Source organism: Strix aluco, chromosome Z (genome assembly GCF_031877795.1).
Source record: "Strix aluco isolate bStrAlu1 chromosome Z, bStrAlu1.hap1, whole genome shotgun sequence".
NCBI classification, from domain to species: domain Eukaryota; kingdom Metazoa; phylum Chordata; class Aves; order Strigiformes; family Strigidae; genus Strix; species Strix aluco.
In genome coordinates, this window is record NC_133971.1 from 73,649,180 (window position 1) to 73,674,457 (window position 25,278).

At 41.6% G+C, this 25,278-nt stretch overlaps 1 protein-coding gene across 4 annotated transcripts in view; it reads right to left on the reverse strand.

Moving 5' to 3' along the window:
* Positions 1-25,278, reverse strand: part of LOC141918170 (transducin-like enhancer protein 4) — a 99,813-nt gene that overhangs the window by 16,010 nt on the left and 58,525 nt on the right. The window lies entirely within an intron of this gene.

Consider the following 25,278-nt stretch of genomic DNA (forward strand, 5'->3'; position numbering starts at 1 on the left):
AACAATTCTGCTCTACTCCTTTAAACAAGGCAGGCAACATTTATCAATTTCTACCATACTTCCAAAGCTTGGTGAAGCCTGTATCTTAGTATACAAAAAAGGAAGTAATGAAAGATGCAAAGTTCTCCCTGGGATTGATTTTAGCAGCAGCAGCAACTTTTGGCCCTAGTTCAAGAAAGCATTTAAGCATGCGCTAAGTCAGTGGTTGAATGTACGTAAGGGTGTGTTCAGGCATTCTATAGAATTAGAGCTGACAGGAATGAAGATGAAAGCAATTCTCAGTTGAAACCCTGCTGTTTCCATATCTCTGTCCTCCTTACATAAGGGGGTGGGAGGAACAACCACCAAAGAAGTCCCTACTGTCGGATTTTAGATCCTCCCATTCATCCAGAAACACTGGTTTTATTGTTTTCCCTCCACACACTATGGACAGCTGTTGTTCCACATAAAACACAGCAATTTGGTTTTGGAGTTTTCAGGGCATACCTCCTTAAATTTATTTTATAGCTACTACCAGGAACACAAAACAAGAAATTAGCATTTACATTGTGCAATTTCTGTTCCACCCCTATGACCATATTTCTTCTTTTCCTTAACTTATTACACCTCAAACTTCTGGTAAGGATTAAGAACACTCAACCATAGAGGTTAAGCTGTGGTTGTTGCCCAAGTCACATGAGAGAACATTTCTCCCTGCTGGGAACTCAGGTCCTCCTCTCCACTTCTCCAAAATTTCCAATTCTTGTCAACAGCAGCTCAGATTAATGAGTGGTGGAATTTGCAAAAAATCTTCCATCCTTTTAGAACAAAGTTAGTGCTGAACACAGCCTGTACCTTTCCCATTGGCCTGTCTGCTTGCCTCCCTCCCTCCCTCTCTCTCTCTCTCTCCATGACAGTATAAAATAGGTAGACAAAGATTTCCCATCCTGAGCAAATACTACTTAAAATACGTTCACTGATTTAGCTTTAAAGAGAATCAGTAATACACTATTAAAGTAAATGACACAAACAATGCTATTTTTTTCTCCGAAGAGACAACACATGTTAAGACATTTGGAGATAGTGGCAGGAGGCACAGAAGCCCTCAAAATAAAGGCAAAGTAGAAATCCAACATTAAATGAACTGGTGGCTTGAAAAATGTGTTTGTTTACTGCAACAATACAGCCTTTTTCAAAAGATTTTAATAGTATGCTCCTATTATATTTATATTCATTTACAATTTGGAGGCAGTAACTTGTAATGTGAATTCAATTCATTATTTCTCAACTTCACCCTACAGAAAGCAATTTGCTTTAAAACGAAGAAAAATAATCACCAGTAAACTACAAATTAGAATGGTGTCTAAAGAATTAAACTACTGCACTTATTTAAATAGAAATATTTATTTTCATAAATTTGAAACCATATAGTTTCATTTTTCACAATCTAGTTAGCTATGTGCTATAGATACCATTTTAATCTTTGATTTCACTGCTTAATAAAGTAATAAATTAAAGCTCCCTACTAGAATGATAAAGTAGCTAATTATCACCAGCACATAAACGATGAGCATCACATTGGGCACTGGGGCAATGCACACTGCTTAATGATTTTATTGCTTCAAAGATGGATCAGACCTGATACCAATATGAAAAGATATTGCTGCAGTACCTCACATTAGCAGAAAAACAGAGACAACTCACCTGTTGACAGCAGGCACTGAACTGAAGTTTGGCCAGTGTATTAGGACTAACATTATTTTGCCTCAAGAGTCAATTACTACAAAACAAATCTGAACATTCTCACTTTAACTGTCCTACCCCTTTTCTTGCATGGTGCCAGTCAACCAATACCCCTGCAACATGTAATGCGCCTGTCACATACAGATCTCTGACTTCATGGGATATCTGGTACTGGTGCTGACAGACCTAAACGTATCTCTTAAGCTAAGTCTCTTAAGATATGTCATGTACATAGCCAATGAGCTATGATCTAGAACTTCATATAGACCTAACACCTACTTACTTTCAGTGTGCAAGCGACAACATTATTATCCATACTGAGTTCCCACTATTGTTTGCAATAGCTTTCCAACCCATAAGCACTTGTAAGGATCTATCTTCAGTGAAAAATAGCAGGATGTGACAATGTCTGCATGGTTTCCACTGTCATCGGATTCCTACCCATAATCCTGTACCCTCCCACACCTTGGTTCTTGAGTGTGCAAGCCTACATACTCCAAGAGAGGCCCTTATATTTGCAGACTGTGCAAAAAAACCTCCACTGAACCACACTGTTCAGCTGTCAGACTCTGCCCCGTTCCTTGATTAAAACATTGGTGCTCTCCTAACAGCTGCCTTTAAGAAGCTGCAACAGGATAGCTACTTAGAGAAATTAAGTGATTCAGCATTATGACTTGGCAGGCTGTAACTTAATGGGCCGGAGTACTCATTTTAGTAACTATTAAAATTTATAGAGAAATAAAGTCTCTTCACACTGCTGTTTTCTTCAGTAAAATGCATTAATCTACGAGAGAGTAGCACTTTCCTACTAACACTGAGTTTGCTCACATATAATAATTAGATCAGACATAAGAAAAAATACTCTTTGGTGAAAGTAGGTTATATTTAGTTTCTGTTTTAGCAAAACGTACTGGTTTTTCATATTGTCCTTAGGTAGAATATTTTTATTCATGTTAAATACACCACAAAATGCTGACAAAAATAACTAAACAGACACATTTACAGAAAGGCTGAGCACACTGTCTTGTACACGTAATTTGCTTAAGAAGTGGAAGAGTGTGTTTCGAGTGCTGGACCCACAGTATCTTTTGCACTAGTCCGTAAAGCATGGCATGCTATGCTTCAGCCTCTGTTTTGGGCAGTGCTGAGCACAGTGCTAACCGTAAAGATCTCCCACCACAAGGACCACTCTGTTTTCTCTCCAACAACGGCAGGGCACAGCTCCTGATGGAGTACCAGTGCCACACACACACAAATTAAATGAACATAAAGAGGGCCATACAAGCCTCTTACGAAGCTGTAAAATTCTCACTGGTAACAGGGCAAACACCAGCGTGCTCGCTGTCTATTTGGGATAATTAATACTTCAAATTGCTAGGAAAAGAAATAAAGATTTCACCATTTTACCCCCAACTTCCACTGAAAGTTACTTGCATGGATGACTCGCACTGTAACATGGCAGAAAAGAAATCAACATGGTCAGATTGCACAGCCATCCGACTGCTCTCAAACCCTGCAAGCCCCAACTCCTCATATGCTAGCTCCTGTAGATGAAGGCCTGGCCTGAGCAGACTAAGTGATAATTAAATGAAATCAGTGTTAAAAATAATGATTAGAGATGACAGGATGAAAAGCCCTCCCACATGATAAAGCTGGTAACTCTTTAAAGCATTCATGAATATGACCATTCCCCAGCGCGCCCTTACTACTATGTGAAAATGATGTATTTGGAGTGTAATAATTAAAACAATAATTCCCAACAAAGTGGGAATTATGAGATAATTGACCATCTTGAAGTATTAAGCAAACTGCAGTAAAAGCCAAGGATGTTCAACACTAAGGTCAATTACAGTATAATTATCTGAATGACATTATTGCTGTTATAAAGTCTGTTGCAAGTATAAAAGAAACTATAAAAATGGATACAATATGCATTGCAGGGAAATGACCAGGCAGTAACGCTGCTTGGTTGGCTGGTGCCAATGTTATTGATGGATGTACCAGTGCTGGAGCTTGGACTCCAGCACTGCTCCAGGCTTGGCCTTGTAGCACTGAAGTCTCCAAGATAAAACGATATGCTTAAATCAGAAATGACCAAAAAAAAAAAAAAAAAAGTGCTGTGCACCTGCCAGGGATGAGACAGAGACTGCTCCAGTAACAAGTGGTACAAGGTGGGAAAGGTCCGTACCTGGGCAAGAGTAAGGGGCAGTCCAGCACAGCCCATCAAGACCACATGGTCAAGGAGAAAAACTGTAACCAAGAGCTCCCACACAGCAAACCTTCTTCATGGCTCCAACTGTAAGGCAATACTCATCTGCCTAAAAGAATGCATTAATTTACATACACTCGTAGGCATAGGTGAATTACTTTCATTAAACTGAGGGAAATGGTGTAAAACGGTGTGGGATGCTCTACAGATACCATATGGAGGGTTTCTGCTACTACACCTTTTTGTTGTTGTTATTATTATTATTACTATTACTACATTACTATTATTGCTATTAATATATCCCAGTATCCACTCCAGCCTAATGGATTTTGTGCTCTTTGCTTTCATTTTCTAACATTCCCCCCGCTTTGTTGTCTTTACTTAGGCAAGTGGGTTTTCCTTACCATGCCTCTCCCTCTAGGTATATGCAGTGGGTTGTGATCAGGCTGACACAGTCAGGCAGTACAGTCCAATGCGCATCTCTTCCGAAATGGCTCCCCAAAGGAGGGGAGGTTGATAGCCAAGTATTGTTCCCACATATCTCACTGGTCATGGTGAACTTTTCTAATATTTTCACCTCCCCCTTTTCCAACTTGTTTCTCTATTCATCAAAACTGAAACCCAACTTCCACGCAGCCATACCATGATCAAATTTGTGGGTTTTTTCAGTCTTATTCACTGTCTTTTCCCTGTAGCTGCATTTTCAGATACCAAAGTCTCAGTAATCATCAGTGAAAAATGCTACTAACTAGCTAGGAAAGATACAGAACAAAGCTGGTTTTAATATCACATGACCCCGTCTGAGCTAACTGGATTGAGTTTAGTAATCAAGCATGTGATAATTATTTTTAATACAAACTATGATTAAGATGCAAACTTTGAAGTTTTATATAGCATTTTTACCCACTGATTAACTTCACTAATTGCAAAATTAATGAAGTTAATTAGTGGATAAGAGTGTCATAAAAAACATCAAAGTCTAGATGTGCAGGGCTGCTGCAAGAGCAATGAGATGGCCATAAAGAAGTCCAGAATAAAGAAAATGTGTAGGCTCAGCAGTCAAGTCTTTGAAACACAAGTGATCTCAGAAGTTTTATGTGCACAGAAGTATAGATATGTACGTACATTATGTATATGTATGTGCAATTTCTTTAAAAATACCCATGTAACTGTTTACACTGGTGATCTGCTTGCCCTGGTGGTACCACTGCAATATTTAATCTGAGCTATTTAAAAGCATCAAAATCTAGATGTTTTGAATTGCGTGATAAATTGAACAATAAACCACTACAGTTTTACACATTAACTCCAGTCATGTATTTCAACATACACTTATCAATTTGCTGGAAAAGCTAAGCAGGCCACACAGCAGAAGTTGGAAATACCTAGCAATTTTGACGTATAATCCTATCAGCATGTGCTGTTGTTTCTCTGGCCCCTCCTGGTGTACAGGTGCATGGCGGTAGCAAGAAAAGTAGGTGTTTAAAGCAATGGTGAGGGCTGCTGGCTAGCCTTTCACAGATGGATTTTTGCAATAAATCCTTTAAAATACAGCTTCTCCAGTAATCACTGGCTGAAAGACATAACACACATAAGGCCTAATCACTACTGACACTGTGAGGGTCAAAGGATGGAAAGAAGAACCGATACAGCTTAAGTACAAGCAGTGAAGCAGCAGAGCAGTAGAGGAACACAGCTGTGAGGCAAAAAGGAAAGACAGGTTTAGGTTAAAGTATATCTTAGCACAGGCACATGAAGGTAGTGAAATCAAGGAGCGTGGCAAGAATAACAAGCACCCTTTGGTAAGCAAGACAGTTTGAACAAAGGACTTGGTTTCAGCAGGGAACAAAAGAAAACGAAACAGATGGGCAGGAAAAGGAGTTAAAACACTTCTGATACGTTTACAGAAGCTTCAAAGTTCACAGATTACATTTACCATCAAGTCTGCTCTTGTCCACATCTGCCAACTCGTAAATATTGAATTTAATTGCTGGTAACACAACCCAGGCATTGTCAAACATCCTTCACCTTTAATCCACAGAGCAATTCACCTGATCCACTCTCCATTCACCACCGTGCTTCAATCTCCTCCCCTTTGAACCGACCCAGACCCCAAATTAAGACCACAAGCTTCAGCACTGACCAGGTAATTTGGAGGTACTGAAAAGATTTGCAAGAAAGTGTTCAGGCACAAATTGCAACTAGTATAGGCAATATCACAGGTGAGCCCCAGGGCATATGCAAACTGAAAAGGAATTTTGTCCCTAATGATCCCAGAAAAGATAAGGGCTTCCCGATAATGATGGCAAAAGCATGGAAATGCTACCAGAGAAAACCGTGTTGCTAGCATTTTAGAAAATACATGCCACAATCTAGGACAAACCCACATGTGGGTCATCACAGCATACAAACCCCTAAACGTTACTTTAACCAGAATCAGACAAACTGAAACAGAGGGGTCAAAGGCCACCAAGTTACAGATATTCACAAGAACTGAGGGTAAATATAATCCCCTTCAGAAATCTGAGGAACAGCGCGGTACCAAAGAAAAGCGGAATCACAGCTCTCCTCTCCTCAAATATTTATTTGGGGTTCAAATTACTGATCTTTCATGCTATTTCCTTCAGCAGAGATTTGAAACAGAATATCTCTAGCAAAATAGAAACAGAAACAGAAAGGATAGTATCGGGAGTTAACTAGGGAGAAAGAGTGAGGGAGAGCGGGCAATCACAGGGTAAGAGAAAAAGCTCAATCAGCCCGGAGCGTTCAATGCAGCAATTTAATTGTGGACTCACCACCATGAAAGGGATGAGAGCAGGATAACCACCAGCCTGCATTATGGGTTTTGATTCAGCGACATGCCACAACACAAGGAAAAGCAGCAGTGCTTCATAAGCGTTCTTCAAAAGCTGATAACAGACACACACAAAGAATTCCCAACATCCAACATATCTCCAGAATATTAAAACTAATTACATTTTCATAGCGACTGAGTTTAAAGAGAATGCACAAGGTAATTTGGTTAGTTTTAGCATAGTAAGAAAACACTGAAGAGGGAATGTTTTATGATAGCCATTGAAGGCCTGTGTCAGTACGCTTTACACTTTGTTAAAAAAATACCTACAAGAATCACGAAATCCCTCGGAAGAATAACCCGCTTTTGCTTAGAGCTCTCTTTTCAGACTGAGTACCACAGTAAAACTGTTATCCTTTCACTTTGCACAGTGATTAAAATGGACTGTACAGCACTGAGCCAAGCTGAACGCAAACACTTTCCTGAAGCGGCTCAAGCCACAGGGGTTATAAAAATCTCGTCAGTACTGGCAACAGAGGTTAGGAGGTAAAAAATACACGCACCTACGCCCCCCAGATTTTCCATGTTAAAGTAGTAATGATCAGGCTTAAAGCATTGCCTTCTCCAGGGATAGCTAAGTGGATTCAGCTTTCATGTGACAGGTCCTAACAACTTTCTCCCGGGATTTATGTTCCCTATGTAATTTTTCATTTCAACCAGAAGGATATAACCTAGCACTAATTAGGTTTTTTTTTTGTTTTTTTTTTTTTGCTTTAAAACCACAGAGCTCATGTCTGAAGACAGTCCCATGAGATACTCCATTTAGCTGCTTTCAATTAGGTACTGTGCCCCGGTGTCCCACATTTTCAGTTCTGGTTCCACCTAACATAGGCTATATTCATGGCAAAGGCATCAGTTTTGAGTTTTCACATTTCTGTTCCCTTCCAATCTATCCATATGTATCAACCCTTCAGGGAAAAACACTTTCATTTTCTTTCCCTCTGCCTGTTTGTCTCTAAAGGATTTTATAGTTGTTTTGCTGCAGAGATGACCTAGGAGACGATAAGAAAACAAAGCAAATTATTGTTTTAACTGAATACATCACCGATAGAGCTTATGAACTCTTTCCACACTGAGTTTTTCCCTCTCTTCCCCCCATTTTTAATCCTATTTGTTCCTGACTTGATCAGTGGAAAAGTGATGGGAAAAGAGGTAGCCTTCAAGAGGCTACCATGATTACAAAAAGCACCCTAAAATTCAGTAGAAACATTCACTCTACATTCCAGTTGCTTCAATCAGCAGAAACACATTCACATGTTTTTCTCAGGTATTAACTAAGAGACTGGCAATTCACTCATCTCTTCCCGTCTCAGATCTTATGTGCCTTCTGAAGACTCAATATATTTTATGCTTTTCTGATACCCTATGTGACCTAGGAAGCCAGAGCCACTCCTAAGTGCCCAATGAAAACAGAATTCATTATCCAACCAGTCTCTTAATTGGGCAAACATGGCTGGGTGCTACTAAATATCTGCAAATTCCAGTTCATGCTGATTCTGAATCAAAACATTCTCTCAACCATCTTCAAAAATATCTTCCAGAAAGAAATCTTTGAGCACTACTGTTCACCTCTCTGCCCAAATAACATCCAAGCCCATTATATCTGCCTCACTTCATCTACACTCACTTACTTATATTGCCAAGACTCTTGTTCAGGAAATTATCCCATTCCCTATTCAGGAAAGCACTTGAGCAGATGCCAGATTTGAGGCATACACTTTGATCTCAGGGAAGTCACAAGGCAGATAAAGAAATCAGAGGTGTGTACGTATGTGCTGAACTTTAGATGCCTACTGTGCACTACCCTGAATCTGGACCTCAGCCTGCTGCAAAAATAATTGTCCCCACTTTCATTCTTCAAATCAAGGATTCTGGTAAGTGGAATGGATGGACAAGTGGTGGGAACACAGATCCAGCAGTCAGCCTTAAAGCAGTTACATCAGTATATAAGAGCACATTATATGTACAACACCTACTTTGAAGACTGAAAAAATAAAACACACAGTCCTTTCTGCCAGATTTTTAGATGCAATACAACTCCTGAACATCCTAGAGCTTTGCCAAGAGAAGCAGCAGTAGCTTTTACTCTTCTGGGCCTTTCATTATTTATATTATACAGGTCACACTGTTAATTTTTTAAACATTAAAAGCACAATCAAATACTAACTTCAGGCTAGCTGGAAACGTTTTGATGTCAGCAATGAGCAGCCAATACATTTTTAATTCAGGCTAGAGGAGAGAAAAAGTAAAAACCTCCCTCTTGTACTCCCCCTACACTCTGCCAAGTAGTTAAGTGTGATAACTGGCATGCACGCACATGACCTTCTGTTCTATTCAAATGAGTTATCTTAGATAATTTGTGAAGACTGTTCTCTCTCATTTAAGTACTTCATAATGCGATCCATCTTTCCCTTTGCTTTTGTTAAGGGAAGACTACAGTAATCCCCCTAAAACAGCGTTTTGGCAAATGCTCCTAAATTATGTAATTCACTAGGTTCAACTCTACTGTTACAATCATTTTCAAGGAAGACGGGTATAATACATTATCATTATAGCTATACAATCCTGAGTTGAATTTTCCTTGGCTGAATTTCTAACACTTTAATGCCAAAATTGATCTGTTTTAAAAACATCATGTGAAAGGTTTTTTAAATACCATACATGCTCAAGCTCTTTATTTTAAATGGTTTAGAAATGAGCTGGTGGAAATAGGAGACAAAAAAAAAGTCTTATGTTCTCTAATCTAGCATTAAGTACATCTTAAAGAACAACAGGCATGTTTCCAAACAAACTATTGCAGTATACAAATTACCCAGCAGGGATGGGGATAACAATGCCTATCATGTGGGTTTAGATCTGAGAAGTTGACATTTCATCAAGGTTGTCTAGGAAACCATTTTTAAAATTTATTTATAAAACAAAATGAAAGATCCTTATTTCCATTTGGGATGCCTCTAGAGAAGCTGGCAAGTAACAAGTTTATTAAAATGACAAGTTCAAGGTACTTTTCTTGTTGACTGTAAATAACCTCCCTGTGAGCCAGTTAGAGTGTGGAGATCAAAGGCCCAAGCAGCACTATAAAACCAGGAGTTACAGGGTTAAGGGAAAGCCTTCCCAAGCTTCCACAATATGGAAAATTTCCACTAGCCACCATTCACTCCGGTAGTGCAACAGCAAAAAAGCATTTTTGGACTTGCTTTGGAGTACATTATAAATCAACACCCATATTTGAAAGGACACCTAACAAAGCAGCTTGATTTTATGCACAGTGAGGAATTATTTTAGTTGTAAAGACTGATCCAGATGAGACTGAAGCAGCTAGATGGTGAGAAGGCAAAAAAGAAGCTGGGAAGGATGCATGGGATAACTTGTAAAATGGGTTTCTCAGTTGGGAAGGGTTATTAAATCCCAGATTGCAGCAGTTTGTCAATGCATTTCTTCTCCTTAGTAGCTGACAAGACCATGACTTTTCAAGGCAGAAGTCAGAATAGCTAGCAAAGTGTTTCATAATGCAAGGCTTGGCTACTGTGATGCACTCTGCACATAACATCTTCAAATTTGACATCCACATAGGGCACACTTGTCCTGATGAGTGTCCAGTGACTTTACACTAAGTACACAAAGCACTGCCAGCAAGTCTCTACCTAGAATTTAAGAGGCTGAGTTGTAAGTCACACCACCACTTCCTAACCAACATCTGGACTGCTTGAGCAACAGCAGACTTGCTTATTCTCAGTAATGAGCTAAATCCTGCCCTAAGACAGAGAAAGTCTTGAATTTTAAAGCAGGCTTTCGTTACTGCACTATGATGGGGACAGATTCTGAACCTGTCCAGTCCATCCCCCTCCATTTCACTGTGCTTCCCTGTCCCTTTTACTACAGGGTGGGAGGTGAAGGAAAGGCTTTCAACATTTGTTGTGACTGCTAAGACCATCAGGCTGTTGGTTGTGCATAGACTTTAGTTCTGACAGTAAATGTAAATTTCCATTTAAAGACACCTAGAGCACCAGATGGAGCCCTTACAGTGAGAAAGTGTAACAAGCTCTTTCACAGCAGGCCCAATTGTATCTGGAGCTCCAGCCTGCAAATGGAAATCCTTCTTCCCTGCCTACACACTCTCCCCACAGGGTGCTTTCACTACTGACAAAAGTCACATTCCCATATCCACCTCAGGGGCTGCTCCCTCCGCAGCAGCCTGCGAGAGTCCTCCAGTCATGTAGCAGCCCGCACTGGGCACTTTGTTAGCTGGCAGCAGAGCACTGTGTGGACAATCCTGATCCACAGCTGAACAATCTTGCTCCATGCATGGAAAACAGCAGAGCCCTGCTAGAGTGGCCCCGGGGCAGCAGTTAACGTGATGGGGAACCGCTCAGGCACAGTGCTGGACTGTCAGAGTCATACTGCTGGTGGGTGGTGTGCTACCAAGATGGGTTAGCATTAGCCCCCAGCTTTTTGCGGTGTGCTTTGTGGCACAGAGTATATATGCAGAGTGATGGCTCGCTAGCCCGGGGCGGGCATTGGATGCGTGCTCCCCTTGCTGTGACCCTCTCAACAGCACAGCGGGCTTCCAACAATTCTGCTATATCTACAACCCCATGCAGTATTAAAGGATCCATGCAACGCACAAGAGCAATGTAATCAAACCCCAAGGAAGGATGAAAATTCAACCAAAGCCTCTCCTCTGAAAAAACATACAGAGATTAGGTAGTCAACCAAAACCAGAATTAGCCCAAAAGGTTCAGCTGGCAAATTAGCCCACATGAGCTACCACCAGAAAGAAACATGCATGCACTTGCCAGGAATGGGACTCAAATCCTCTGAGAGGTTTCAAAAGGAAGAATTAGGTAAAAATGGATCACAAGGTAATGCTGATGCCTGAGTAAAAAACTAAAACTGGGAAGGATGGAAAACTCTGTTTATATTTGGGAAATCTAGGCTCAGTAGTCTGCTCCTTCGTCTGATCATGTGAAGTCAATTAAGCTTCTTCATGCCTCAATTCATTATCTATAAAATAGGGATAATTTCAGAAGCTTAAAGAGCGTTTCTTTCCCTTACAGGGTTGTTGTGAGGATTAGTGTATTGAAGATTTGGAGGTACTCCAGTATCAGAGGGATGGATCTATGCTAGACTGAAATGAAAAAATAAGGGCGGGGGGGGTGGGGTGGTGGAAATAATCAGTCTTCCTTGTATCAGCAAAACCAAAACTAGATGAATAGAGCAATCCAACTACTATAACAGAGTGCCTATACTAAACTCCAGAAACTAATATGTCTACAAATAATAACTTTAGCCCATTTTTAGTTTGCATAAATCTGTATCACAAAGACACAGGAAATGTAAAAGAGGAAACACTCCTGCATTGTATGTAAAAATGTCACCAGCTAAACTCACAAGAACCTAAAGCCACTACATATGAGATGTAACTAACTTAACACTCTGAACAAAATTTCAGGAAGAAAATACTGCTGGTGGTGGTTGTTGGGTTTTAAATTACCCATGGGTAACAGAATTAACCAGGAAATGTGCTACCAGCAAGATTGTCTTTGAAATTATTTTTCTCAAGTTAACCTATGTATTTGAAATGTGAACAAAGCCAAACTTGGGGCTGCCTACTAAACTCAAACCTGTACTTCACAATGTGTAAGGCCTTCTCAAAGACAGCCAAATGTCAGATAAACCTGCCCGATTTCAAAAATGCAGAGCCAGTCTTCCCATTGTTACTCCCTTTACTATAACCCACCAAGTACACAGTCTTTTATTGCTTTGTGCTATGCAGTGTTTGCACTTAGAGCACTCCATAAATAAGAAAAACAAACAGAGTGTGTGCTTAACTGATTAAAATCCAACATAAATTATATGCAAAATAGGTGCAGCCCACTGGCTCATGGCAAGTTGCCAGTGAAGACCTTCTGTGCTGAAGGTTGTGCACCACTGATTTAGGGCATCATCTCCCTGTCCTGCTTCTATCTCATTATTTTACAGTTTCCTATGCTACGTTATTGAATTCCCTTTCCCACCTCCACTCTTATTCCTACCTGGCCAGTTTAGCACTCTGTTTTCTTACTATCTGACACCAGACTATGAAAAACAATCTCCCACCATGATGCATAATCTCTTTGTGATTTGGGTGAGTCCAATCCAATCTCAGCCTATGTAGTATGTTACTTCTCTCTCTCCTTCTTGCTCCTGTAACAATTCAAAACTATTTTTACTCCAATGCAAATTCTTTCCAGAAGCACCTTCCTGCTTCCAGGTCTCAGTTTCCTGAATCTCGTGCCTTCTCCTACTAAAGCACAGCTTGGGGCCCTTCTTACAGGTCTGCAAGCAAAGTAGATTAGCCCAAAGAGCTAACTCTGTGTGACCAAGTACAGGGGAAAGTGCATTTCACATGAAATCAGAAAACCATCCAAGCTTGATTAAAAAGCATCCAGACAACGCTGCAGAACATTCATGAGTTATTTTTTCTGAATTCTCACACAATTCAGATGATCCAAAACTGGATTTCCCAAATGCTCTGTGGATATGATTATGGAATATATTGTTTTGACTGGACTTCAAGTCCATACTTTTCAGAGATTTCTCATTTTTCCTTAATTCAAGGTTGAAATCTGCTACGAGAACTTCTTTAGCCCCCTGCAGAATTGTTCAGGGTATTCCCCAAAGAGAAAAACAAAAAGAATTGGGGATTCATTGTGCACAAGTTGATATTTACAGTAAGCACTTCCACTACATGTTTGCTGGAAATAGCTTGATATTTCTTCACTTTCTTATAATATCTGTAGGATTAATAACAAATTCAGGCCTTGATCCCACAGTATGTAACACCTGGGCAAAACGCTTCTTGCTGATGTTCACAGGGCTGTGGTTTGGCACAACAAACACGCTGCATGGTACAATAGCGATGGCAGCAGTAAAAGGCTATTTCTTCCTTATCTCTTTTTGTGCTTCCCTTCTTTTCCTATCGTGACGAGACTAGGAACAATACGGTAACCATATCAAAGGGGAATAAAGAAAATGCTCATGGATGATTGCTCAAAGTCGGCCCATAAATACCACGATTACCTTGCTACTATAGTGTTTGTTTTTAGGACAACTTGAAGCTGTGTGAAGGCAGGTGACAAAAAAATACCTGCAATATGACAACTTTGATGCTCCAAAACCCTGTGGGCACCTCAGATACCACCAGACACACAGGCTACAGCAGAGGCAAGAAATACCTTTGCATGCCTTCAGACAGCAATGCAAAACCATGTCTTCTCCTTTCATTGCAGTGGTGTCTTCATCCCTGTCAACTCAATTTGCCACTTTCCAGTTGACCTTGCACAACACTCTGAGGTTGATTGCTACAAGAAAACTATATCCAGAATAATAGAAATTAAGCATCAATCCTGCCAAGTGGTAAGACCTTCCAGATCATACACTAACTGTCTCCATGACTGGCCAAGGTAACCATATTTCACAACACATTAAATGCATTAAGGATCCCAAGCAAACAATGTTCAGGCACAAAACTCAAAAGCCAGAGATGGCTAGAACAAACTTGCAGCTCCTTCAGGGCCAAAACTGCCTTTTCAGCAAAGATATCCTAACGTGACTCTATTCTTCTGTCTCTATTCTCTGCCATCCCTCAAGACAGGCTTGAAAAGAAAGTACAGCTGGCAAAAAAGAAGCAGTGACAAAACCGTGAGTCAGACAGAGGTAAAAAGGTTAGTCTCCAGAAGCCAGAATCCACAAGGATAGGCATCTTAGACACGTATTTTTAAATGCTTTCTTTCTCTCTCCTTATTCTCTTCCTGAAAGACTAAATGCAAAATGAAATCATCTTGCAGGACAGCCGCTTCCCCCCTGTGCTCAATCATTCCAGTCACACTATGTTGTCCAGTAACCTGTATTGATAATTCCTCATGAATAAAATGCCAACATTATCATCCACAGCTATGTTGTTGACATGCTTTTGCTATTTCACTAAAAATACCATTAATTTTCTGGCTTCACAACAGCTGAGCTACTCCCCATTTGAATATACAAAAGAGTATTTTGTTTAAACCAAATTAAAAGCGTTCCAGTAAATGACTTCAATTTTGCTGGCTATACTACTTAGTGTATACTGTTCTATTTAATCCTCTCTTTTCTCAACTCTACCCCTTCTACCTCCCCCTCCTTTTCTTTCTTTTTTCCCCTCCCCTTCCCTTTTTATACTTAATCCTTTCATGCCAAGAACTGGATTTGCCCAGCAAGACATCCACAGTCAGAAAGAGCTTCAAAAATATGTTGCCAAAGAGTTAAGACAATGGTGAAATTGACTCCACTTTGTTTTTATTCACCTGTGTTTCCCAGAACATATTTAGCAGTAAGGAAAGGAGGGGAAAGGGGAGGGGAAAGCACACAAATGCTGAACACACCTTCCATTTTCCATCCAGATAAGTGTCAACATTCCCCATTTAGATCAGAATGAAAACCACCATTACTGCCAAGCCCTCCTGGCATCTCACCACTTTATTTGTTCCCATTTGTATCTAATGCTTTTGTCAACAGTTCAACAAAAGTCAAAGCAAACAACCCACTACAAACACTGGGGGTAACAGCAACAAGCATGAATCCTTCACAATTATCCAGCCCAGCTGCTCAGTGCCTGTCCAGGCTGCTTTCATTTACAACAGTGTCAACAAAAGGCTGAAACCCAATAACTAGGTGGGTCAATACTACCGCCCTAAACCCTCCGGAGAAGGAAATGATGTTCTCCTGCTTAACTGCTTTAGCAAACATGCAGAATAATTCAGTTAGATAGACAAGTGCTTGCCTAATCATTTGTTATGTGAATTATTCAAGGATTTCCCGTAAACTACTACACAATGGCTCTTCAAATATTTCAGAGGAACCACCAGATGCCCAACAAGAGAAAAGGAAATATTAGGCCAATTCTGACATAGCAGAGGACAATGGTAACCTATGATGTTGGAAAGAGTTAACGTTCAGAGGATTAACGCCTTCCTACACCTTTCTTCTGGTGTCACCATATAGAGAGCAAACAGCTTTCAACATGCAAGTGCTAGGCACGCATTGGTCTACTAGCTGCCTGATCTTTATACAGCATAATCAAGGCTGCTGCCTACGATTTTTCTTCCTCTTTTTTTCATGTGAGTTGTAAAAGGGTTCTCTCCAGAGAATATGTAAAATGTGGATAAAAATAAGCACAGTAGTTAGGTGGATCCAGAGAGGAAATATGCATTTATTCCCACGTCTCTCCCTTCCCTCCCACCCATGCTCATTTGATCTCTTCTTAATCACCCACCTTAGCTTTTCTTTCTCTGCAACCACAAGGGGAACGTTCAGTGCTTTTCTCCAGAGGTTTCAGGAGGGTTCACATCTACACTTTCAAAGTACAGGGCAAACTAGTGACACAGCATAGAACCAAGTGGTAAGCATTACATCTTTTACTTCAGTTGCCTCTTTAGTGTGGGAAACAGCCACCTCCAGATGTCTGCTTCCTCGTTTTTGTTGGCTTTTGTCACAGCTATATCATTACATTAACACATTCCTTTTGTAAACTTTAAGAAAACGGGAAAATTAGGTAACAAGTGGTGCTTGTTTTGATTTGACCTCACTTTTGGCAAGAACAACCCTGAATATGGAAAAATGTTTTTCCTAAGACCAGTTTACATATACATCACAATGCAGTGTTGGACAGTTACATATCTTGAGCCAGAACACAGTATCAAATACACTTATAAATATTTTATTTTTGACATCTACTGTAGCAGTTGTGTATGCTGAATAACTCGTATTCCAGAGAAAATCCCTGGCAGTTTTAAGACTTTTTAAAATAGTAAGGGAAATTCTGTCTGTCAAATTAAAGCACATATTTTTGTTTTTACAATTAGAATCTGTAACATTTTGTTTGTAAAACAAGTGGTTTTTCAGTGATTGCACTGTAGCAATCTCTGGAGTTGTGCGTTGTCAATATAAAGAGCCTTCTTCAATCAAACTAAGTTTTCTTCCTCTTTCTGTCCAAAACAATTATGAAACACTTGTTTACTAAGCAGCTCCATCACTTTGTGATTGCTGCAACTGTTAGTACCCATTTCAGCCCTACTCACTGGTAAACTTCAGTTAAATTTACTATTATAAATCAAGTCAATGCTATTTGCAACGCTAAGCTTATCAGTATTAGCAGGACTGTTAAGAGTCATTAGCAGTATTTGCAAAATGGTTGGGTCCATGGAGACCAAAGGCACAACACAGAGGCACCATAGCACAGAAATACAGATACTGTACTTCAGGGAAGCAGCAGAAAAGGGGTTTCTCTCACCCCACAAGGTTTACTGTAATTGATTTTAAAAGGGATTATTTTAAAATTCTTCAGACATTGAATTCTTCTCATATTTTTCAGTATGGGACAGTAAAGCTCATTACAAAATATTTGCAGGTCACTGCAAGAAACTCTTTTCTTGAAGCAGGGAAGGAAAAGCAACCATTCATTTCCTCAAGGGCTAAAACAAATTGCTGCTTGGTATTTTTAAAAGAAATAGAGAGGTGGGACAGAAATGCAGCATCAACAGGTATGGTTTCAGCAAACATACTAGGGAGAGAAAATATATAAACATACAGCTATAATTACTTCAAGCCAAATACAATGATTTCCTAATGTCTGGTGGTGTAACATTAGAAGACAAAGCTTTATTTTATTTAGGTCAGCCTTGGCTTTTCGACTGAATGAAATTATTTCCATATAGTCTGGTCACTTTATTATTAAAATAAGATGAGCAAAGCACTCAGAAATACATTGCTGTAGCTGCCAAGTTTTGTGTTGTGTGTGGTCTGCGCCAAACTCAAACCACTGACGTGCGGAAAACAGACTCTACAACTCGAATAGAGTTATACAGCAGGTATGTTTCTTCCGACGCCGGGGTGCAAGGGGATTTCTCCACAAAGCTTGCACACCCACAGCACATTTTACCAGAAACTTATAGAGTGTGGATATGCATATTATTGGATTACATAACACAAACATGCATATGCATGAGTAAGGCTGGGTTAGTTCGACAGGCTGGTGTCAGCAGTTTATGTTCTCTTTGCACCTGCGCATTGCCTCCTGGGGGGCATCTTCGGGGGGGGGGGAGGGGGGGGGCGGGGGTGTCTTTTGAAGGAAGGCTCATAGTCTTTCTCAGCTTGTACTTTTCCCCGGAGCATGCGCAGATTCTCTTGGCCAATTTCTTGAGTAACAAGAGTGTTTTTCAGCTGGTTTACTCATTCTATCTTAGCTAAGAGAACCAATGGAACTTCTACCGTCCGTATATGGCTACCTTTACTCATTACCAAGACCCAACTAGTTAGAGCACATCTGTTTCCCAAGGACAAAAACATGATATTTTGCTGAACACTGCAGTTCTTGGTAGATTTTCACAGTAAACTGCTTTGTTTTGATGGACACAGTAGTCCTTGGTAAAATTCCACAGAATAGTCTGGGCAAGCAGGATTCTTAGCAATATTCAAAAATACTATAAGCTGCTGTAAGTAAGTAAATAAGTTGCTAAGCAGTTTGCTATAAAAAAATAAGTCTCAAAACAAGTAATCATTTCTCTGTATCACCACATATGTCACCTTCTCAGGGTAGCTGTGATCGGGAGACACCTCTCCTGGCCCTTCCTTCATACACCTTACGCTGCACCTCTGCAGCACACACTGGTCTGACAAAACAGGACACTGCTAGCAAAATCAGTGGTATTATTTACTTTGACGTGCCACGATTAATATAGCAAAGAAAATACTCTATGTCCTCTTTCAGAAAATACAGTGGCTTGAAATATGCCAGCTTCACTGCACGGAGAAGCTATGATAGATGGCTCACCCTGCGAATGAGAAAAGGAACAAACCGTGTCGAAATTTTTCCCTTCTCCCTCCCGTCCGCCCTACTTATTCGTAAATACACATTAAGGAAACTCCCACAGCTGCATTCACTGCCTCTCAAGAGGCAGAAAAACAGAGGTACAGCTGTGCCTGCTAATATTCGTATGCAAACAAGTAGCGTCCGACTGGCTGCAATACCTCACTTAAAAAGCACCTCGGTACTCTTTGATAAGCTCGCAGCTCAAAAAGGAGTGACACAGAGCAATCTGTCGTCCTCTTAATGCAATTAGCAGATGAAAGCGGCATTTCACTTCCAATACTTAATGAGAACCCTGACTGCATCCAGCATCCGCTGGCGATAGGACATACCGAGTGTTCCCCCTACAGTCCTCCCGGGGACTCGGTGCAGAGCGGCGGGGCAAGCCCTGCGCTCGCAGCCGGCGGCCCGCACGGCCCGGCCCGGCCTCGGGAGAGCCGCGCAAGGCCCGGCCCGGCCCGGCCGAGCCAGGGCGCCGGGGGGCCGCTAAGGGCCCTCCCGCCGGCGCGGCCGGGAACGGCGCCGGGAACCGCCGTCCCCCAGGTTGCGCATCTCTCAAGCGCGGCCGCGGCCGGGCCTCTTGGCGGGTCGGCGATCGCGCCGCTGATTTTTCTTACACGTCTCCATTTTGCAGTTTGCGCGAGACCAGCTACCCCTTGACTTCTACTTCCACTACCATCCGGTGACAGCAAAGCACGGGAGCGGTGAAGTCCCGTAAACTGCGGTGCAGACACGCAGATTCTCCTCAGATTATTTTTTTCACGGCAAACCGACAAAGCCCAGTAACACCTCAACTTAGGAGAAAATTTTTTTTATTCGTTCCCCCATGCAGCCGAAAAGCGGACTAACAGCATCCCGGCGCGAGTGCCACCAGGCCGAGTCCTTCCACTGCGGGAAGCCCTGCTGGGAGGGACCCGGCTTCACCCCCTCTGCCGGGCAGTGGGGGCATGCCTGGGGGACGCTCCAGGTCAGCCTCGGCCACTGCCAGCCAGCGCGGCCCCGCCGGTGCCAAGGAAAGAACAAACTAAAAAAGATTAATTCGCAGATGTTCATGCATTTCACACACAGGGTGCCCTGTGGTCCGTTGCCAGGGCAACGCGAGACCACCGGCGCGCGCTTTATTGGCTTTATGAAGTGCATCTCGGGGGCTATAGTCCGAGAAATGCTGCATGATAATCGTCAGGCTTTTCAGAAGCCTTGTTTTGTGTTTATCCACATTTAACCCTCTGAGTGTTATTAAGAGCATCACTATGCACATCTGGCGCACTGAGTAAAACAGAGATTGGGACACACACACACGGTCTCCACTTCCAACCTAGAAACCCTGGAAATCGCATCCTTGGCAGCTGCTCCCGCCTGCCCTGTGTTGAAGTTTTTGCCCACAGGCAAGCTGGTCCCCAGGCTGTGGTAGTGCAGAGCTCAGCACAGCAGGGTCTGGGGACAAAACTGACACTGGCAAGTCCAAAGGCAGCACAAGTGTCGCATTAGACTGCTGATGGCAGGCACAACATGTTTTCTCAGTAACTTTGAAAGAAGGGAAAAAAAAAAAAAAAAAAGGCCCACCAACTTCCTGGACACATTATGAGAAAAAACACACTTGCATTTTGAATCCCAACATGTGACACCAGCAAGTCACTACACCGAAACCTTTACCACAGCCCCTTCAAAGCTGTGGTCCTGGTGAAAAAGAAAAAGGAAAATCCCATGTCCAGATGATGCTTGGTCTCGCAGTGACAAGGGCTACAACATCATCTATAAATTCACACAAACGACCCGGAGCAATAAGCCACCCAGGACTCGGCTGTTCTGCCTCCCCAATCGCCCACTTCCCCTCCTTTCCTCGCTTCGGGCTGATGTCAGGCATCTCCCTCCAGCTGTCCTCTCACCAGCCAAGGCAGGGCCAGGGATGGAGGGATTGGGGTTAAAATCACAAATGCCACAATGCCCCAAGCAGCAGCCGCTGCCACCGACATCAAGCACTAATCCAGCAGGAGAAGAGAGGGAGAAAGCGAGGGTGGCAGAGGGGATCAATAGAAGAAACGGCTTGCATTCAGGCTCACAGGAGAAAGAGCACGCAGAGACAATCATTTCCTGGGAAAAGCTAAAGCCTAACGAGAATTTACTCTGCCTCCTTTATTCAGACAACCAACCCTTTTGTGGCAGGGGCTTCCTGACTGACAGGAACCCAGGGCCCCTTAATAGGATTTCCATATTATTTCCAACACCTGCCTAGAAGTTATTTGTTTACATTGAAGAAGGCGAGATTCTCAAATCAGACATCTGCTTCTGGTTCAGGCATATCTTAGGAAACCATCTAGAAAGAAGCTTTGTTGCTATGGAGACATTTTTATTTTCTTCCCTTAGTTGGCTGAAAAACATTAGCATTTCCAATTTTTTGTTCTTCAAAAGGCCAAATGTCACTCAAGAAAACACAGAACTTTTCAAATTGCTATGCAGAATAGGCTAATCGCACTTTAGATATTTAATTAATTATTTGACTCAATTAGAGCTGTACTGGAGAGAGGCGGGAGACACAGTGTAACTTTCCCGCAAATTCCCCTCAATGGCCGATTCCTGCTGGCCGGCTTAATTGCTTCTTCCCTCAAAGCACAGCTAAAACTTTGTAATTCATGATGCACTCAACAATCTTGCATAATAACTTGGGAATCAGTCAGACGACTCATTTCCTTCAACAACTTCTAAAATCAACCTAAGAAACTGACAACACTTCAACTAGGAATATGCTTCTTTCCCAGTGCCAGGGAAGAGACAGGAAAAGCAATACAAATACTAATACAAATATTAACCTACTACTAGCATTCAGTGACTTTAGCCAGAGGACTGAAACTTCCAATGCATCTCATCCATTTCACTGATTCCAGAAGGTGATCTGTCCTTCTCCCCTCCTTTTAGCAGACAGATAATCAGCATGCCCAAAGGAATCCTTTGATTTGCAGAAAAATAAAGTATGTTTCAAGTTACTTTGGATCTAAGGTTTTGAAGACAACTCAAAATCAAAACACTATGTGCTTAATACAACAACAACAAAAAAATGTATCACAGTGCCAACAGAAATCTGTAAGGCAAAAAGCAGCGATCATCTAGTTTGTGTCCCACTTTGACAAAAATTGATCAGTATTGTTTATTTTCTCCTATTACTTTGACTAACACCTATTTAACCTGACCTGCAAACATGCTCTTCATTCCAGACACATTCACCATGACTAAACTGGTGTAAGCCATGAATGCCAGCATCTGAAGTATGGTTTTAATCGCACACTTACAATGAGGAGAACTTCAAAAGAAATAATAAACAAATTCATTCCCTCCCTTTACTTCTTTTCCCCCAGCTATTACACTGTCAAAGCCTTTGCGCTGGAGAAGACCTTTCCGCCCACCTCCTCACCCCAGCAAACTTCCTCTTCCTACTCTACGATGTGAAGTCATAATCCTGTGTTACCAACATCACAGTCTGTTGCCATGGAAATAATTAGACATGACTGTTCAGGTTAGAAATTACAGCCCATGTAAGTGTTTGCCTCCTGGGTGAAGAGAGCATCTGGAGAGGTAACAGTTCCACTAAATCACCAAGAGGCAAAATAAAGTTTGATAGTGACAAGCACTGCAAGAGTTTGTCGAAATGCGGGCACACCACTGAGTAAGAGTCACCCTGTGGTAACTGGCAAAGGGTGCAAGGTAAGAGGCCAGCTAATAATGCACAGAAGCAGGAAAAAAAAGCTATTGGGTAAAGGTGGTGAAGCCATCAAAAATGGCAGAAGCAGATAAATCTTTGATACCAGAGTACCTCCTGTTACTTTCATATGAATACTCTACACTAAATTAAAATTCCTTGATGACCTAATTAAACAGGCAAATGGTGTGACACTGAATTAAAGAAAAAAAATGTAAAACTCAGTTTGGGTTGGGAGGGAGAAAAGACGTAAAAAAAAACGCATCAGGGAGATACATACCTGAGGTACAGTTTCATGTTCTAAAAATCTGTTAAAAAAACACAGGGATTGAATGACATGCTACAAGTCCAGCCATGAAAAGGTTATTAAGAAAAAAAAGCAGTGCCAAAAAATCACCTCCGTAAGATAGACTGAGACAACAAACAGGACCCTGCTAATTAATATTTGTTCTGCTTCAGCAGACAGTTACTGGACGAGACTGCAACAAACAAGCATGTCTTACCCAATCACATCATTAATCCATTCACGTTCACCACCTGAGGATCAGCTATGCCCCACAGATATTTATTCATCTGTTCCACAAACAAACAATTACAACACATTTTCTGGAATTAGGGCACCTGTTTCATTCAGCACAGCTTATACGCCCAGAGGCAGATATCAATTAATACTGAAAAAATTACTGTATCGCAAGCCAACAGAAGTTACTCATTATATTTTGATAATGCTATCCCCAAAACACCTACAAAGATCAAAACCACAACTCTTGCTGAGCAAAGTTTAGTTCAAATATGCTCAGCTTAAAACTACCACTTCATCATCATGAAAAGCAAAATACACGCAACGCCTCATTTCCAAACGGAGAAAGGAATGAGCAGAATCCATGACATGAGTGTGAAACGTTTGGATTTTAACAAGCCTGTGAAGTGCTTTTCAGCTCAATAGTATTAAAGTGGCAAAATAACAAAATGATCAGGAAAAAAATTCTGTAAATTTCTTTAGGCATGTAACAGATTAGTATGTTTCTTTGGCTCATTAAATGCATACTGAATGCAAAGACATTTGGCGGGACACTCATTCCACTAGAACAACTCTCATTTAAAAGAAACCTGACAATTAAGACAAACTCTGCAGTAGTACATCACAGCAGTTTATGTGGTGTTCCTCTACCAGCAGAAGAACAAAGTCCGAGCAACGTAATTTTGATTGTAAACTACCTTGTTCTTTCCAGAAGCCTTACTCATACAACTTTCTTTTAAAAGTATCAAATTACAGCTGCACGAGTAAGCAGCTTATTCTTACTTACATATTGAATGAGCAGAGGCCTAAACACTTAATAGCGGCTAACAGCCTGAGAAGCTAAATTGAGCAGCACCGGAGCACCTGCCACCACAAATGTAAATGGAATGTGGGAACCACACCCGTCCACTTTCCCTCTATCTGCCACACATGGAATTATTAGCCTTCACACAAATTAAGGAAAAAGTAATCTTATTGCTAAACCACTTGAATTTGCCCTGACAGACTTCTAGTTCACTAGCACGTTGGACAGAAATTCACCCCAAACCTGCACTTGATGCATTATTTCAGATCTTTTCATTTAAAACTCTTTCTTTTTCCAGAGGAATCTCAAACAAGCTATTTTATTCCTGCCACAAGACTGCAGCTTTTAATTACTGGCACTTGTTGCTGACAAAACAGTAACCCCAAGCATGAAAATGAACAGTCTCCACCGCGTTGGCAAGTACCTTACTATGGGTATGGTCTCTGCCCAAAATAATTTACAGTTCAGGTGGAAAAAGAATAAAGGCAACACATCACATGAGTATGAAGAACAACACATCTGAATTAATGACAGGTGCAGTAAAAAGTTACACAAGTTGAATCCTGTGCACGAGGCAGCTGATTCAGAGGACTGAGATTCTTGAATAACCTGCTCAGGGACATCCTGGCTACCTCTGGCAGGCCCGCAACCCAGACAGCATGTGGGGGCTCCTTCACTCCAGCTGCTGCAGCAAGGGCCATGGGAAGAGACTGCCAGCACTAGACTACTTCCTGACAGGTGGTGCTTTTGCACACAAAATGCTTTCTTAGCTTCTTCACAGGGTATGTTTTACAGGAGGGACTTTGTTAGGGACCAGAGAAGCTTTTGCCACATCTGTCCCAGAGAGGGTACCAGGACTGGGAAGAACAACATGCCTCCTGCATCAGCAGTTCTTGCAGGAGGTGGAAAAATCCTTCCAGAGTGCAATTAGCAAGCAAGAATTCACTTCAGAATAATCCTTTTTTTTAAAAAAAAAAAAAGTTTTACTGCTTTGAAAAGGGGACACACCAATTCCTCTGTGAAAAGCTGCTCGGTTAACTGCAGAGCTGTTTGTCTTTCTGTCTGAACACATTATATTCCCTCAGAGCCCTTAAGCCAGGGCTGCACTACTTTGAGCACAGCCCTGGCGCTTGCCACCCTTCCCTTCCCTTTGTCCGCTCCACAGCCTTGCCGCTGCACAAAGAGCGCTCCCATGACCCAGTTTACCATGTCTAGAGTTTTCCCACACTTCAAACTTTGCAAAGGATTCAGGGAACTGAATCCAACACAAAATCAAAGAGCTCCCAAAGCCGCCCGTCTCCACAGAGCTTGCTGTGCTGATCTATTATTTAGGAATAGCTCCTGGACAATCTCATGTTATCTGGAAGGTGACTACTCGGTTTCAGCTTGCTCCAGGGAGGTGCTGGGAAGAACGTGAGCCCGGTCCAGCTTACCAGGCAGAAAATGTCACATTTAGAAGAGCGATGCAAACCACCTTTTCCCTGGCCTGAAGCAGGAGGAGGGTCGGGACCAGCACAGCTAGACAGCAAGTTTCACAAAGACAACTGCCCAGCAAAACCAAAGCACTGGAAGTGGTGGCAAGAAATGGGACAC